The sequence below is a fragment of the Lagenorhynchus albirostris genome, chromosome 15 (assembly GCF_949774975.1).
Source record: "Lagenorhynchus albirostris chromosome 15, mLagAlb1.1, whole genome shotgun sequence".
Taxonomy (NCBI): Eukaryota; Metazoa; Chordata; class Mammalia; order Artiodactyla; family Delphinidae; genus Lagenorhynchus; species Lagenorhynchus albirostris.
The window spans coordinates 62,251,803-62,268,013 of record NC_083109.1 but is presented as its reverse complement, the minus strand read 5'-3'; the positions used below and the strand labels follow the sequence as shown (position 1 = coordinate 62,268,013).

General features: G+C 43.1%; 1 pseudogene; it reads left to right on the top strand.

Annotated features, from left to right (window-relative positions):
- LOC132506265 (transforming protein RhoA-like) overlaps positions 1-4,530 on the top strand; it is a 29,708-nt pseudogene extending 25,178 nt beyond the window's left edge.
- The last annotated feature ends 11,681 nt before the right edge of the window (positions 4,531-16,211 follow it).

Below are 16,211 nucleotides of genomic sequence, written 5' to 3'. Positions count from 1 at the left end.
ATGATGCCCATCTATGGAGGAGGGGATGTGAAGGTTACCTGCATGCTATTTTGCACTGTGCTCTGACTAAATGCTTCCCACTGGATAGGTAGTTGGGGGCTGAATTTCAGCCTCTGTTCTTCTTGGTATGTGGTTGAGTCTTCCCATGGAAAGAGATAATTTTTTCTAAAAGTTGTTCTTCCATAGGGCCCTTTTCTCTAATTTGCTTAAGGCCTCCATGTATACTAGTGGCAGCCCTGGGGCAATCATGGGAATATAAGGAAAAGGAGCCAGGGCCACAGGCATAGTAGCTTTTAAAACTGCCAATGTCTGGATATTCAGTTATGTTTAACATTAAATTTTCTTACCAATAAGACAGCTTGATTTGCATTAAAAAATAGTCTCATCTGTACCCCAATGTTCATTGCAGCAGTATTTACAATAGCCAAGACATGGAAGCAACCTGAATGTCCATCGACAGATGAATGGATAAAGAAGATATGGGATATATACACAATGGAATATTACTCAGCCATAAAAAGAATGAAATAATGCCATTTGCAGCAACATGGATGGACCTAGAGATTATCACACTAAGTGAACTAAGCCAGAGAGAAGACAAATATCATATGATATCGCTTATATGTGGAATCCAAAAAAAAAAAAGATACAAATAAACTTATATACAAAACAGACCCAAAGACATAGAAAACAAATTTATGGTTAAAGGGGAAAGTGGGGGAGGAATAAATCAGGAGTTTGGGATTAACATATATACATTACTATATTTAAATCGATAACCAACAAGGACCTACTGTATAGCACAAGGAACTATATGCAACATTTTGTAATAACCTATAAGCGAAAAGAATCTGAAAAAGAATAGATATATTGTATATGTATAACAGAATCACTGTGCTGTATACCTGAAACTAACACAACATTGTAAATCAACTATACTTCAATTTTAAAAAGGCTCATCAATCGGGAGGGTTTTTTGTTTTGTTTTAGTGGAGGAGGTAAGGAGGGAGTAAAAATAAATCAGACAGATAGCTGCTGATTTGACATGTTCCTCTAGCATACTCTAAAAGAACCTGCCCAAATATGCCCAAGATCCATCTGTCCCCTGAAAAGGACTGAGGGAGATCTTTAATCTAGACAAATCCTCCAGGGGCATAATATTTGGACATTTTAAACTGTCCCATAAACTGTCATGTATTTTCTATTTGATTAATCATTGACCAACAAGACAATTGGCTTTATTACGTATTATTTTTATTCAAGAAGCAAAATTTATAAATGTTATGTACAAATGTTCTTAAATGTTCTATAGAATTTGTTTGAATCTCAAACAAATTTAACTTGACATTTAGACTGAGAAGCAATAAAAAAAATTTATTGATCACAAACACACAAAAAAAATTCAGGAAGAGGCCAAATGAAGTGCTGGAACATTCCAGGAAGGATAAGCATCAGGATAACCAAAATCCTAACGGTGAATTTAAACAGGACTCTTGGTTGCAAGTGACGAAAATTAAAATCAGCTTAAACCAAAATTTATTGACTCATGTACCTAAAATGGCAAGTGGTAAATTTCGCTTTAATCATGGTCCAGGAGCTCCACAGTCTCTATCACTTGGTACTGCTTTTCTCTTTGTTCCCGTTGAAAATTAATAAAGGAAACCTCACTAAAGTTAGAGCCAGGAACGGCCGGCAGAGGAAAGTCTCATACATTAACACTCATCATCATTTGCAGGCACTGACCTTCATTTGCATGCACTGACCTTCATTTCCACGCCACACAGGAAAAAGGGAAAATTGCACTCCCAAATAGGAAGCGCAACTACCTTACTAGCCCAAAGGAAGAATTTCTCCTCCCTCAGCAACTGCCCAGCCAATGGGAAACATTGCAGCTCAGCCAATAAGAAGCCATCGCCACCTACTTTCCTCCAATGAACTTTCATTTAGAACAGCACCGCCCAACTCCCCACCCCTCCTTTTTCCTATAAAAGCAGTCTCCCTTTGTTTTCCGGACGTGCCTGTGGTTTGCCATAGATTGCACGTCTTGAGTTGCAGTTCTTCGCTTTTCCCAAATAAACACATTTTGCTGGTAAAACTGGCTGATTTTAGGTTAACAGTGTCATTCTCAGTCAGGTTCTTCTCACTCAGAGTCAAAGATGACACCCAGCACTTCCAACTATATCCTGCCTGGCAACCCCCAGAGAAAGAGTGCATCCCTTGTCCAGTAGCTGCAGGGGTGTCTTGGGTTTGAGGCTCATTGGCCTTGCTTGGGTCATGTGTCCATTCCTGAACCAATCACTGAAGCTGATGGGAGTGTGTGGAATGTCCTAAATGGTGAGAACTGGGTCTATGTCCACTCTTGCAGCCCCACTGAAAGGGGCCGGTGGGGGAGTAACTGTCCCCAAGTGGTACTCTAGGGTGCTGTCTATTCTGGAAGAATTGACAAGAGAACCTGAGCAGAAACAAGACATTTAAAGTACATGACAGAAAAAGTCCTCCACCGTCAGCCCCTTCACATTCACTTTGTGTCTCTCCTCTCTGCCCCTGTTACTTGGACCTGCTTTCACTTCCTCAAATGTGCTCATTGCTCCACCTCAGGGCCTTTCTAAATGCTGTTCCACGTTCCTGGAATGCTCTTCCACCACAGTGCCTAGTTAACACCTACTTATCTTTCAGCTTTCAGGTCAAACGTCACACGTCCTCAGGGAACCTGTGGCAGTTATTATCCAAATATGGCCACAGTTATATCTCCCATGGTACACTCTTCTTACAAGGTGTTTTGACACTCTGCCCATTGAGAAGTGTGGTCTGTGTTCCTTTCCCTTGAATCCAGGTGAGCTTGAGACAAACATCAAAGTGACACTATGTGACTTTCAAATCTAGGTCATAAAATGTGAAAAGCTCCTGCCTGATTCTCTTAGGATGTTCACTCTTAGAACCCAGCCACCATGCCATAAGGAAGCCCAAGTAGCCCACAAAAGGGCCCCGATGGAGAGGAGCTAGGATCCCTAACCCAAATCCCTCACTGAATTCCCAGCTGTCAACCAGCACCAACTTACAGGCCAGGTGAGTGAGCCATCTTTGAGAGAAGCCTCCAGAACCTTGATAACATCAAGTGACAGAAGCCGGACACAGAAGGCCACGTTTTGTATGCCTCCACTTATATGAAATGTCCAAATTATGAATATCTACAGAGACAGTAATAAAAGAAATTTTCACATATTGAGATATAGGGAAGTCATTCTGGCTTATACATGAGTTAACTTGAATTTTATGCTAACTAAAATAGCCTGTTTGTGGCCCAGCAAACATACATTGTACATCTGCTTTAATTATCAGAGAAAAGGACACATTGACCAAAAGAAAAAATGTCCATGTTAAAAATAAAGATTAAATGCTTCTCTTCCTGGATGCCAATGCTGGTCCTCCTTTGATGATAAGACTCCCTTCCCAGGTGCCAAGGTCATGCTGACTTGCGGTATACATGGTGACCTGTGTGTTTTCTTTTTTTCCCTTGAAATGTATCCCTGACTTATTTAATGTTCTTTGTTCTGACAAGATATAAAACTGTGCTGGAAACCATGCTTCTCTGGAGCAGTTTCTCAAATTAACGTAAATTAATTTACTCTCCAATCCCAGTCAAGTTGCCCCAGATGACACCAAGTGGAGCCCAGACTTGCTGTCCAGGTTGAATTCTGCCCAAATTGCAGATTTGTGGGCAACATACATGACTGTTGTTGGTTTAAGTCACTAGGTTTTAGGATAGTTTGTTACAGAGCTTCTGAGCCAGAACCTTTCCCTAACCACCTCTCCTTTCCAGGGCAGGTCTCCTTTTGTCTCTGTATTTTTTTTTTTTTATTGTAGTACCTATTCAGTTTGTAATTAAATATTTGATTAATTGCTGTCTTCCCCATTGGCCAGTGTGCTCTGTCACTGTGTGTAGCAAGGACCAGTTCCCAAAGGTGTGTGTACACATGGTGTTTGAAAACTACGTGGCAGATATCGAGGTGGATGGAGAACAGGCAGAATTGGCTTTGTGGAACACAGGTGGGCAGGAAGAGATCACCTGAGGCCCCTCGCCTATCTGGATGCTGATGTTATACTGATGTGTTTCTCCACTGAGAGCCCTGATAAAGGGACATTTATCAGGAAACATCAGACATTCATCAGAAAACATCCCAGAAAAATGGACTCCGGTAGTCATTTCTGTCCCATTATCCTGCTTGGGAGAAGAAGGATCTTTGGAAGGCTGAGAGCAGAAGGTGGGAGCTAACCAAGATAAGGCAGGAGCCAGGAAAACTAGGGGAAGACAGAAATATGGCAAACAGAATTGGAGCTTTGGGGTAGATGGGGTGTGCATCAAAGCCCAAAGATGGAGTGAGAGAGGTTTTTGAAATGGGCATGAGAGCAACTCTGCAAGCCAGATATAGGAAGGAAAAATCTGGGTGCTTCATCTTGGGAAACTGTGCTGCAAAGCACAGCCCTCATGTGGTAAATTTCGAAGAGCTATTTATTAATCTTAGTGGCTGATTAGTGGGCTTTTTCATTTATCTATAATTTATCTAAGATTACATATCAGAAGTCATCTTGCTATCAGTGTTTAGAAGTCTACCATGATTATCGATGATGCCCAAACCATCTGGCCTGCCAGGGTTCCTCTGACATAGCTCTAACAGCCCTCTGCTCTCCCATCTGACACACCAGGCACTAACTCAAGTTATAACTGTGGTGCTCCAAGGACAATGGTGCTTCAAGGACAAAGGACAACCCTGCCTGAAAAAGTATCAGCGTTACACCCCCTACCGGACTCTTACTCACCCTCTCCACCATGTTGTGATGGTTATGAAATTCCTGAGCCCTCCTGGGTGATGCCCACCTGGGCAGTGGGACCTGTCCCAAATAAGGAAAGGCATCTGCCCTGTCCCACTCCCACCCTATAGAAGGAAAATATATGTCCCTCGACCAATCAGTAAACGAAATTTTCACCTCGGACCATTCCTTTGTTTTCTGGCCATAAAAACTGATCAATAGCACATGTTCGGGCTTGAGTCTCCCAGACTACTAGGAAGTCAGCCTGCTGTTCTGGCAGTGACCCTTCCCCATAATAAATTCTATCTTCTTTACATTCTGCCTTATGTCTGGAAATTCTTTTCCAACCCGCGTTCAGACCATGACAATAACTATACAGTGGTTATAACTGCTTTATAACTAACATGTCCTGCCTATTATCTGTCAGCTGCAAGGTATTCTGGTGAGTCACCGCTGCAGAGCTTTACTCCTTAACAGATTTCACTGGCCTAGCTCTGGGGTAGGCATTCCGTTTTTGATGTGCTCAGCCAGAAAGGCCCAAGTCCATGCAGCTGTGGCAAAGTTACAGTTCCATGGTTTCATGTTAGTTACCTTATAGTTACTGTGTAATTAGTGTCACTGAATGTACATTACCCCAAATAAATGTATCTACCCCAGACTAGCTGTAGTATTTTTTTTTCTTTTTGTATAACTGGATTTCCTAGTACTGATATTTGTCATCCCTGCTTAAAGTGTCTTTTTTTTTTTAAAGAAAGTGTATTTGAAAATAAAGTCAGATGAAAAATTCATTTAAAAAATTCCCGTTCTGTCAGTTTCTCTAGTCAAAGATGGCCGTCTCACCCTCTGGAATGTGTCTCATTCTGCCCCACACGTCCCAGTACCCCTGGCCCTGGGCTGGGCTAAGTAAATTGGAATTCGGTTTCATGCCTGAGGCACTTAAACATTTCAGAAGGTGCTATAAGCTGCCTCACCTGGGTGGCGGGGTCAGGCTCTGGTTCACAATGCCTCTTTTCCTCACCCTTTCACGTTTCCTCCTGGTCAGTTCTCTTGGGGGGCATTCAGTGTCTATCGTCTCTCCAGCTGACTAAACTGTTTTTCTGTATCTGTTAATTTTTTTCAACTACTAATCAAATAAAGGCAGTTTTCTAAAAAACTGTGTTGAGCGCTTATCATGCATTAGCTAATTTGTAGCCAACATCCCAGGAAGTGGGTATGATTAGTCTCCTTTTGATGGATGGGAAAATCAAGGCTCGGAGAAGTAGAGCAATTTGTTCAAAGCCATGTAACTATCCAGCATTCACCCCCAGTGCTGCATTTTAATAGAGCTTGTGTAGATAACCAGGATCCTGCAATGCTGTCCTAGGTGGGAAATCAGAGTTGCAAGGGTACCACAGATGCATTTGTAAGAATGTTATCAAGAACCAGTACAGCAGGGTGATGGATAGAGATGTCACCTTGCCTGGCTGAGCTTTTGCTTTGCTTTCTCAGATTCTCTTTGGGAATGAACTTCCTGGATTTTGTGAAAGCTACATCTTTTCACTCTCCTTGGGAATACCTCTTGAATCCACAATGAAGCCATAAAAAGGCTTATTGGGTGGGGTGGCTGTTAAGAAACCCCTACTCTCCAGACAATGGATCCTTTGAATTGGAAAAACTTCTAAACTGACAATTTTCTCAGCTTCAAACAATTGTCTCATTGGTACCCATGAAAAGACCAAACTAAAAAGTGGATACAAAGAAATATAACTCCCAGCCTTTGGGACTCTCTTAATAAGATGAAAGAACAGAAATTAAATTTAGAACAAAATTAAAAACCAAATCTAGCATAAATTCCCCCTTTCTCTCCCTCTTATACACCCCTTATCCCCAACAGCCTGTCCTTGATCCTCTAGAAGACCTTTTGGATCTACGGACCCCTGGTCTAAACCCCCATCCCCTTTCACAAAGGAAACAGGTGGCCAGAACTTTTCCCAGGCCCTCCTGCAAATGACCAGGAAGTAGCTCAGCTGGAGGCTAATAGTCAAGATTTGATAGGTATGATATTAGAGGCTGTCTCCTCTAGAGTGAATTGGCCTAAAGTTGAATTACGCACTCAGAAGGAAGGAAAAAAATTAACAGCAATTACTGTAGACTTCTGATAATAGACAAATACACTCCAAAACTCGTAGGAGAAAACTTGCATTCTCTCTATGTCCCTTGAAGACCTTACCTTGTCCTTGAAATGTAAATACTCCAGGAGGTATCTAAAACCATGCCCACTGGGCTTCCCTGGTGGCGCAGTGGTTGAGAGTCCGCCTGTCGATACAGGGGACACGGGTTCGTGCCCCGGTCCGGGAGGATCCCACATGCCGCGAAGTGGCTGGGCCTGTGAGCCTGTGCGTCCGGAGCGCTCCGCAACGGGAGAGGCCACAGCAGTGAGAGGCCCGTGTACCGAAAAAAAAATAAAATAAAATAAAACCATGCCCACACTTGCTTGAGACTAAAGAAAAAGGATATTTTATTTATTTATTTACTTTTCTTTCTTTCTTTTTTTTTTTTTCTTTTTCCCCTCGCGGCTTGCAGGATCTTAGTTCCCTGACTAGGGATTGAACCCGGGTCCACAACAGTGAAAGCGCTGAGTCTAGCCACTGGACCACCAGGGAATTCCCTAGTTTATTTTATTTTTGAGGGCTTTTAAAAATACAAACTGCTGAGGACTTGCCTGGTGGTGCAGTGGTTAAGAATTCGCCTGCCAATGCAGGGGACACGGGTTCGAGCCCTGATCCGGGAAGATCCCACATGCCGCGGAGCAACTAAGCCTATGCGCCACGACTACTGAGCCCGCCCTCTAGAGCCTGAGAGCCACAACTACTGAAGCCCGCGCGCCTAGAGACTGTGCTCCACAACGAGAAGCCACCGCAATGAGAAACCCAAGCATCGCAATGAAGAGTAGCCCCCGCTCGCCGCAACTAGAGAAAGCCCTCACGCGCAGCAACGAAGACCCAATGCAGCCAAAAATAAATAAAATTTTTAAAAATTTAAATTAAAAAAAATACAAACTGCTAAAAGGGCTCTCTTGCCCAAACTCTAAATCACAGCCTCCTTAAGATGACAGCTGACCCTTGAACAACATGGGGATTAGGAGCACCAACTCTCCAAGAAATCAAAAATCCATTTATAATTTTACACTCATCCCTCGGCATCTGCAGCTCCACATCCACGGATTCTACCAACCATAGATCATGTGGTTCCTGTGCAGGACGTTTAGGCCCATCTCTAAGTGGACCTGTGAATTTCAAACCTGTGTTGCTCGAGGGTCAACGTACTTGTCAAGAGCAAATACAAATCTTCAAAACCTTCTCCACAAATATTACCAAAAAGCTTTAAAGCAGGTAACCTTCACTTGTTACTTTGTCTAAAAGAGTCTATAAACAGCCTGCTTTGGTCATTTCTTAGGTCCTATACCTGTGTGACCTCTGTATGTACAAAATTAGATTTGTTTCTCTCTCTTATGTCAATTTCATTATTAGACCAGTCAAAATAACCCAAAGGGGTAAAGGAGAAATTTTCCTCTCCCAAACAGCTGTGTGACCTCTGTGACCCTGAACAAGGTCCTTGACCCTTCTCTGCTTCGGTTTTACTGTGTATAGTCTCATGATGATTGGAGCTCAGAGAGGACACAGAAGCCCTAACTGAGATAAAGACTAGGAAAGCTGGGAGAGATTTTGGACAAGACAGCATCTTTATCCTACATTCTTTTCCAGCATGAAAACGTCCTTATTGTGTGGATCTGTAAGTTCATTATAACAACCACACATCATAGGTTTGTCTAGCCCATCTGGAATATCAAATAGTCTGTCCACTTGTTGTATGAATGAAACATACATTGTGAAACCGAGCAGGACCCTGTGGGGCTCCCGGCTACAAATCCTTTCTGTGTCTCCCGTTTCTTGTTTGTAGGAAATAAGCTTCATTCAGTCTCCTTGACCTTCCCTGAGTTCCAAAAGGGCAGATAAGGGAAGGGAGGGAATGCAGGAACAAGGGAGGAGCAGTCAAGAAACAATAGTGCAGCCTTGGGGCAGCGTCCTGGTTCCCCCTCAAGGAGTATATATATAACAATATCTTTGAGTTCTTCTGCAGAATTATGGCCCCCACATGGGTAGAGGATGGTAAATTCAGGCTGAGCATGAGATCCCTGGAGTACCACCCTGTTGCCTCACCAGCAACCAATCAATAGAAAGTCACACACCCTGCAGCCCTCATGCCAAATTTTGCCTATAAAAACTTCTCCCCCCAAACAATTGGGGAGTTTGAAGTTTTTGAGCACAAGCCACCTGTTCTCCTTGCTTGGCCCTGCAGTAAACCTTTCTCTGCTCCAAACTCTGACGTTTTTGGTTTGTTTGGCCTTACTATGCTTCAGGCACACAAACTTTGTTTGGCAACACTTAGACTTGACATCAGACTGAATGGTCAGGTCTCAGTCCAGCTGTCTGACCTGGGCAGGTCACTTTGCCTCCTGAAGCCTTGTTTCCTCATCTCATCTTTAAAGCAGGATAACAGTAATACTTACCTCCTGGGGTAAAGTGAGGATTCAATTACATAATACATGCAAAATGTCTCACAGTGTCTAGTAAGAGGCAAGTATTTAAAAAATAAGTCACTTCTATTTTTAGCACTGTGCTCAGTGCAACAATATTGCAAAAAAAAAAAAGACAGTAGCTGTTTTCCTCCTTAGTGAATCAGAAGGAATTTGAATTCCCCTGGGATTCAGACCCATCCCTTTGACTCAGCAGCTTAGATGCCATAGTCTCGGGGGCTGTGAATGACTTATGTGCAGGCATGTCGTATTTTCAAAAGATGCCTTGACTTGTCTGTTGAGGATAACGTTTCTATAAAGTAGCTGTCTCCAATTTGTAAAATTCCATCTGCACGCCCCACCTCACCCCCATTCTCCAGACAGCCTTTCCTGCAGCTCCTAAGAAAAGGGACCCTACCAGGAGGGAGGTGACTAAATCTTGGTAAGGGACTTAACTCTTTTGATCTCAACCAGCAGCTTTGGTCCAGCTGGGATTCTCTGATAGAATACATCAGCAAGAGTTACCTCAAGAATTCCTTAATCCTTAGCCCTCTTGGTAAACAAAGCATTTGATGAATTTATTGCTCATCCATCCCTCCAAAAATGTCCTGTTGGCAGTGGCTTGAGAATGTCATTTTACCTGGCAGATTCATTTTACTTCCTCTAAAGGACTTACATTAATTGCCACTGCCTCTTCCTACCCCCCAACATTCCGCTTTAAAATCTCCTACATGGCAACATTCCAATGTGAGAACTATGTATATGCCACAGTGCAGAAATCAGGACCTATGATCTCTGTAGGTTCCATTTTCTTAGTCCCTCTGGAGGAGAAGGGCTGGGCTGCAATCCCCACTCCACAACTCATAGTCAATTGTTGTGGGTCAGTTACGTCTCTGAGTCTCAGTTTCATTTGTAAGATGAGCCACCTTGAAGGACTTCATTCATTCAGTCATTCTACAAGTATTTGTTCTACCAGAGAAGAGCAAGGTAGGCAAGGTTTCTGTCCTTCAAAGCAGTCCATTGTGGGCACCGGACGTGAAACAGAGTCTCCGTCCAGCCTATGTAGGTGGATCTGCCATGGTGCTGGTGCAGGGTGGGGGAATTCTGCGGCGTTCTGAGGATGACTGTGACTTTACATTCCTGCCGCTCTCCAGGTGCAATGCAGGGAATGCCCTAAACTCTGGAATTGCTGAGTGATGAGTCATCAGAGAACCGGGGGAAGGTAGGGGACCAAGGGCAATTGGAGCTATCCCTGGTCTCTGGGATTGAGTGGCAGGTTCCCAGAGAAGCTGACTCGGAGAGTGAGGTTATTAGGAAGTGAGATTATTATTAGAGAGGGCTCTTGGGTTCAACACCTAGGGAGGGGATCAGGAAAGGGGAGGAGGAAGCTGGGTCCCAGAAAGGCCTCAACCTACCACAGGAAGCTCTGAAGTTGAGGGGTCCCCACGGAATTGTCCCAAGCTGTGGTGCGAAGTCTGGACCTTTATACTCCAGCATGGACAAGGCACTGGAAGTGGTCTGCCCTCAAGAAGGGGCATGACCTTGAGCCTTGGTTGGGGAACCAGGTGAGGTACATCTCTATTTGGAAGCCTTCTCCTATCTCTATATTCCTCCCTTTTCTCAGCCCCTCCCAGCTCCCAAAATAGATGAGAAGAGAAACCTATTTTAGCCAGATAGCATTTAGTAAGAAATGAGATATAAAATGAGAGCTGAAGAATGAGTGGAAATCAACTAAGAGGGAGAGGAGAGAGCAGGAAGAAGTTTTCAGGCTGAGGGAAGGGCATATGCAAAGGTCCAGTGGTAAGAGCGGGAGGTGTGGGGGGGTGGGCAATGGGAGGGGCAGGGAAGAAGTGCCTCTGGTTCAGGATAACTGAAAATAGCTGAGCAGGGGTCAGCTGAGCAGGACTTGAGGTCGTCCTGACTCTGCCATTTACCTGAAAGTTACATAAACTCTCTAGACCCCAGTTTCTTTATGAAAGGGGATGATATACCTGCCTCCCAGTTTTTTTGTTTTGTTTTGGTTTTGGTTTTTGGCTGCATTGGGTCTTCACTGCCGTGTGAGGGCTTTCTCTAGTTGCGGCGAGCGGGGGCTACTTTTTGTTGCGGTGCACGGGCTTCTCATTGTGGTGTCTTCTTTTGCTGCGGAGCACGGGCTCTAGGGGCTCAGGCTTCAGCAGTTGCAGCACGTGGGCTCAATAGTTGCGGCACGTGGGCCCTAGGGCGTGCGGTTTCAGTAGTTGTGGCTCACAGGCTTAATTGCTCTGAGGCATGTGGGATCTTCGCAGACCAGGGATAGAACCCGTGTCCCCTGCATTAGCAGGAGGATTCTTAACCACTGAGCCATCAGGGAAGTCCCAGTATTTTTAGGATGACGTGAAATAACATGCACACAGTAAGGGCTTATAAATGTTGGTTGCTCTGTTTATTATTAATGGATATTGCTCTGAAAATAATAATGGTCCATTTGTTAATAATATACTCTTTGCCTAGAAAAATCATAGAACAAGAAGTCAGGAGTTGGCAAACTTTATTAAAGGATCAGATTGAGTATTTTATGCTTGTGGACCCCATTACAAGGGGTCTCTTACAACTACTCAACTCTTGTAGCATGAAAGCAGCCACAGACCCTACATTAGAAAGCGGCGATGGCTGTGTCCTAATTGGACTTTATTTACAGAAAGAGGCAGCCAACCCCGGAAACCAGATTATTAAAACCCCAAAGCAAGTCTCTGTGGTTCGAGAAGACATTTCAGGTCCTTCCTCTATGTACCCTTCCTTCCCTCGTTTGGAATGCTCTCTGTACACATCAGTTACATATATTGGGTTGGCCAAAAAGTTTGTTCGGCTTCTCTGAACGAAGTTTTGGCCAACTGAATATTTGCATCAGCGTACAATATCACATAATGATAACATACAAAAAAGTGAGCTGCAACAATAAAATTCCCATTTTGTCATCATAAGAGCTCGTGAATTCAGATTCCATGAAGTTTATGAGCTGCCATTTATTGCACTTGAGGTGGTCAGTTGCAATGATCCTGTGTCAAGAAGCTGAAACTCCTCATTGCGATGATGAAGAATCGTTCAAGAACTCTGCATTTCCTTCAATTGTCCTAGCTTGGTTTAACCCAAAAAGCAAAATCTGAGACAAGGAGTTATTGTGGAAATAGTTTTTTGCAGGGAAGAATTCTGAGAAACTGGAGTGGGGGAACTGTGACAGTGAACTTGGGAAGAAGGTGAAATCAGTGCAGTGGTGACTTACTGCTCTGGGCAACTAGGGCTTAATCCCACTGGAGACCTTCTAGGGAACTATGTAGACTATGTCTCATAAATGTCCACCTGAGACATGGAGTATTCACTGGCTCCCATTGGTCAAGGGAGGTGTTACTTACCCCCCCACACATCAAGAATTGAGCATGTCAAGACCCTTAATGTGGTCAAAAGCAGGGCTATCAAGTTTCACCTGCACACAGCTGCTTGTGCACAGTAATGTAAACACATAATTAAAACTTTAAATCAAAATTACTCTACGGATTAAAGAATGTCTCTCTCTGACCACTGACCCCTAGCTATCCAGTCTTCCCCAGGGGCAATTTTTGTTTGTACTTCCTTGTATATCTTTTCAGATGTGTGCTATGTATAGCTATTGCTGAACCAGGTTTGTTTGCCTGATGTGCCACAAGCCAAAATGCTGAGGTGCCAAGGTTTGCAGCAGAAAAAGGGTTTATTTACAAGGTAGTCAAGTGAAGAGACAGGAGAACAAATCTCAGATCCACTTCTCTGCAGGTGAGGGGCTTGAGATATTTATGGGATAAAGAAGAAGGATGGGGCTTCCCTGGTGGCACACTGGTTAAGAATCCGCCTGCCAGTACAGGGGACATGGGTTCGAGCCCTAGTCGGGGAAGATCCCACATGCCGCAGAGCAACTAAGTCCGTGCGCCACAACTACTGAGCCCACACACCACAACTACTGAAGCCTGCGCACCTAGAGCCCGTGCTTCTGCAACAAGAGAAGCCACCACAATGAGAAACCCGCACACTGCAATGAAGAGTAACCCCCGCTCGCTGCAACTAGAGAAAGCTCGCGTGCAGCGACGGAGACCCAACGCAGCCAAAAATAAATAAATTAATTAGTTAATTAAAAAAAAGAAGGTTGGTCTTAGATATGGGGAAAGGTGATTGGAGGTAGGGAAAATGTGAGGTAATCACTGTTCTACACAGACGTATCTGAGTTACACGCTTTTTCATGGGATGTATGTTCAAAAATGGAGGCACTTAGCACGATCCGAGGGTGGCATTTTTGGCCCTCTGACATCAAAAGGTTATTCATCAGACACCCGCACAGGCCCAGTTTTAGGGTTGGTGGTCCCAACCAGTCTTAGCCTGATTGAGCTTGAATAAGACACAGCTGACTCCAAGTTCCTGGAAAACAACTCAGGCAAACATCTTATTGTTTAGGCTTCATGAAGCTTGCTGCCTATGCAATTTGAACAAAATAATTAAGGCAAGCTTGCCTAGTGAAGGTGGGCTACAAGCAGAGGGGTTTTTAAGCAAGCTGTTAGACAACCTCAAGAATTTCTATTAGTGACCAGTTTCTGTTAATCCTATGAGGCACAGTTTCAGGATGAGTTGGGTTTTTGGGGGTTTTTTTGCCCCAAGCTTCTCTCTCTTTATTTTTAGGTATTAGTTTTTTTTATTGGAGTAAAATTGCCTTACAATGTTGTGTTAGTTTCTGCTGCACAATGGAATGAGTCAGCTCTATGCATACCTATATCCCCTCCCTCCTGGACCTCCCTCCTCCTCTCCCCCCCCATCTAGGTCATCACAGAGAAGGATGAGTTTTTTAATTATATGGAGAATGGTTTCATAGGTAAACAAATAGTATTTTCCCTTTTTTAAGACCATCGGTGACATACTACACACAGTCTCCTGTACCGTGCTTTTAAAAATTTCTATATATTCATCTTTCTGATAATTACATATATATGTTTAGAGCTCCCTCTTCTTTGGAATGACTGCACAGTATTTCATTTACCTTAATTTACTTAACCAATCCCCCTACCGATGATATTGTTATTTCCAGTTATTTTTTAAAAGTCAAGATGATTGAGGTATACATGCAGTAGTGTACAGCTCTATGAATTTTGATAAACATATACAATCATGTAGTCACAACCACGATGCAGAACAATTTCATCACTCCAAAAGTCTCCCTAGTGCATCTTTATACATAGTCATCCCCTTCATTCATCCCCAGCCCCTGGCAACCACTGATCTGCTCTCTGTACCCCGCCCAAAAGGACTTTCCCTTTTCCAAAATGCCATATAAATGGAATCATACAGGATGCAGCCTTTGAGCCTTGTTGCTTTCACTAGGCACAATGCATCTGAGATTCATCCATATTGTTGTGTGTATGAGTGTTTGGTTCCTCTTTATTTCTGAGTTATATTCCATGGTACAGATATACCACAGCTAGTTTATATCCATTCACCAGCTGGAAAACATTGGGTCATTTCCAGTTGGGGCAATCACGAATAAATCTGCTATCATTGCATACTAGTTTTTGTGTGGACATAAGTTTTTATTTCTCTTGGGTAAACATCTAGGAGTGGGATTACTGGGCTGTATGGTAAGTGCATGTTTGACTTAATAAGTACTTGCCAAACTGATTTCCAAAGTGACTGTACCACTTTGTCTTTCTACCAGCAATATATGCTAATTCACCCGCATTTGGTATTGTCATTGTCAGTTGTTTTTATTTCAGCCATTCCCATAGGTATATATAGAATTTTGTCTACCGCAAACAGTGCTACAATGAATATTCTTATACACATATCCTTTAAAATCGGGTATGAGTATAACTGTAAGATATAGTCTTAGAACTAGAATTGATGGGCCAAGGATGTGAAAGGTTGTTTAGGTATGCTAAACAGCCTTCTGAGAAGGTGGGGCCAGTCTCTTTGCCTACGAGCTAGGTATGGCATTGTGTTGGCCAAAAAGTTCATTCTGGTGTTTCCGTAACATCTTAATAATACCTGTTTCACCACATCATCACCAACACAGTGTATTACCCAATATCACTACAATTTTAAATGAGATTTCACTTTAGACGACTGCTCTATGCGTATCTATCTCATAGGGCTGTTGGTGAGGACTTAAAGTAGAGTTTTAAGAGCAGGGCCTGCCACACACAGAGTGGCAATGGAGGTTAATAGTTATTGTATGATTACCACTATTAATCATTATTATTTGCCTCTCTCTCTCTGAGTTCCTCATCAGTATATTCACAAACGCTTTTTCCAAAGAGCTCAAACGTTCTGCCTACGGAATTTAGTTAATCCTCATAAATCTCTTCAGATGCTGGCTAGGATTTCAGGCACTGTGGGCTTTACAGAATAGGGAAGTGCAACAGGATAGCACTGTTCTAAGGTTACAGAACAGATCTGTGTCCCACGAGGTCAAAATGAGTCGAGTTTGGAATAGGAATGGGTTCCTCTAGGTTACAATGGCTGTGAAGCTTTTTTTCACTGCCATCCACTTTAAGAAATACACCAGGAACCAGAACACACATATAGACCTGAAACAAAAGTTTCAAAAACAATACTTCTATGTTTTCTATTTGTTCCATTCCATTACATTGAAAATATGTTCATTGGGATATGCTAATAGATTTCAAAATCTACTATTGGGTTAAGACTAGTAGTTTAAAAGGCAGTGTTCTAGGTCAAAAATGTTGACCTTTCTGGAAATACAACTGGAATCATAGAACCTCACACTCAGTTTTGGGTACATTATTCCCTTGTTCCTTTTTCTTCATTTCCTTGGGACGCTAGAGCTTATTCGTTCATC